A 2,241-nucleotide genomic window follows, 5' to 3' on the forward strand; every position below is an offset into this window, starting at 1 on the left:
CAGGTGTGGGCGAGAGCCAGCGCGCTCCTCCATCCCACCCTGGGGCGGGGCTCTGGGGACCTTCGCTCTATCTGCTGCTTGGGCATCACCTGGAATTTCACCTCTGGACACACTTGAACTTGGCTTTCATCTCAGGTCCTTCTAGAAGGACCTGAGTTAGGGGAGTTAGTGGAGACCCTCCCTCAAGGGAAGGGGAGGCATGTGGGCGGCAAGGGACCAAGAGGCCCAGGCTGCCCAGGGGCCCAGGCTGAGGCCTGTCCAGGCCGTGCACCAGGTAGACAGTGGGGCTTGCCAGGCAAGGGACTGTGATGTCTTCATGAGCCAGGGTGCTTGGTTCAAATCAGTCCTGACTGCTTCTTTATTTTTTTCCTTTTCCCCCAGATGTTTTATTTACTTATTTTTAGAGAGAGGGGGTAAGGGAGAGAAACACTGATGTGAAAGAAAAACATCAATTGGTTGCTTCTTGTAGGCACCCTGATCCAGGACAAAACCTGCAGCCCGGGCATGTGCCCGAGTGGGGATCGAACCGGCGACCCTCTGCTTTGTGGGATGATGTCCAACCAGCTGAGCCACACCAGTCAGGGCTCCTGGCTGCTTCTTAAAGCCTGCCCTCTGGTCCCCCACCCTTGGCCGGTGGCTCCTGCAGTCTTGGGGCTTGATCTGCTCTACTCGTGAAGGCAGAGGCCAGGACCACCCAGCCTTCGCCTCAGCTGTATTGGGCCCTCACCCCCACCCCCCTGCAGCCAGCTGGAAACACTGGCCCCCCTGCGTGGGGGCACCTCTCACCCCAGGCACCGTGTGCTCCCCACCCGTGGCTGGCGCCTGGGCACTTGTTATCGGGCTTTTTACCTCGTTCGCTATCCCGTTTGTTGCTCCCAGTCAAACGCGTGCAGGCCTTTGTGACACCTGTCTCTCCCCCTCTGAGCTCTTCTCCCCTCTGGCAGTTCCTTAACTTTTTGGGGGGGGCGGGGTGGACCCTGCTGGTAGGTGGTGGGTGGATGAGAGGACCTCCAGGGATTTAGGGGTTACCTGGTCACCCCTGAGTCTCCCGATTTTATTTATGAAGGAACAGGTCCAGAGAGGAGAGCTGGCCCTCCCTCCCGGGGCTGCACGGCGAGTTCACGCGGGAACCAGAGCCAGGGCCCTTGTCTCCTGGCTCCTGCCGCACACAGCACACACTCCTGTGTGTGTGTGGGTGGGGGGGGTGGGGGGCGGCTTTGAGGGCCTCTGGGGGTGGGCTGCAGTCACAGGGAGCTTCTTTGCGAAGGTGGATTTGAGTTGGGTCTTAGAGGATGAAGAGGACTTGACGGAGGGTGGGGAGGGGGCTCCCTGAGGACGGCTTTGGACACTCCTGAGAGGTAAGGGCCCTCCGTGCTGGGGGCCGGCTCAGAGACATTCAGCAGGACCAGAAAGACTGCTCCCAGGCCAGTCACCTTGGGCAAAGCCCGAACTCTCCTGGGACTCTGTCCTCACCCACAGAAAGAGCAAAACCACACCCACTTTGTAGGTGCTATTACTGATCATAGTATTAATGATGGTTGATGTTTATCGGGCGTGTACCCTGCGCCTGGCACCGGGCCCGGTGAGCACTTGAACGTCTTGTGTAACCTTCACGGCAAGCCTGCCCCCACTCAAGCAAGCTCTCTGCGGAAACTGTCTGAAGCATGTGACAGCCATCTAGCATAATGCCAGGCACATATTAATCATTCGATAAGATGTAGTAATGTTGACAGCGAATGACAGAATTTGGCCGACTATGGCAGCCCTTTTTTCTCGCCTCTTCCCCTCCAGAGCAGCTGCTGAGCCCCTTCCTGGAAGCCACTGTCCTGGGATCTTCCTCCTCCAGGAAGCCTTCTGGGACTTGTGGCTTTTGATGGCCTTTCTCCACTGAATCTGTTTTATTTGTGTGGCTCTCAGCAATTTGGAATGTTGGCCTGTGTCCCCGTCCCTCAGTCTGAGTGACCCCACAATTTCCTCGGGGCAGGGGGTGAGGCGGAGCTAGCAGATGCAGCGAGAGGGGCAGCACTATCCCAGGGGCCCCTCCCTGAGACCCGTCCAAAGTGTCCAGCCCAGGGTCATGTGGGGACTCCAAAGAGCTTCTCCAGCCCCACAGAATGGTGGCAGGACCCCTGCCAGGTGTCCGGGGCAGTGGCACAAACCAGTCACCTGCCTCAGAGCTTTTCTTTCCACTTTTATTTTAAAGGAAATAAAGAAAAAAAACAGTGCAAAAACCCATTTTCC

This window comes from Artibeus jamaicensis, unplaced genomic scaffold (genome assembly GCF_021234435.1).
Source record: "Artibeus jamaicensis isolate MK-2021 breed Jamaican fruit bat unplaced genomic scaffold, CSHL_Jam_final contig_484, whole genome shotgun sequence".
In the NCBI taxonomy this organism is placed as follows: domain Eukaryota; kingdom Metazoa; phylum Chordata; class Mammalia; order Chiroptera; family Phyllostomidae; genus Artibeus; species Artibeus jamaicensis.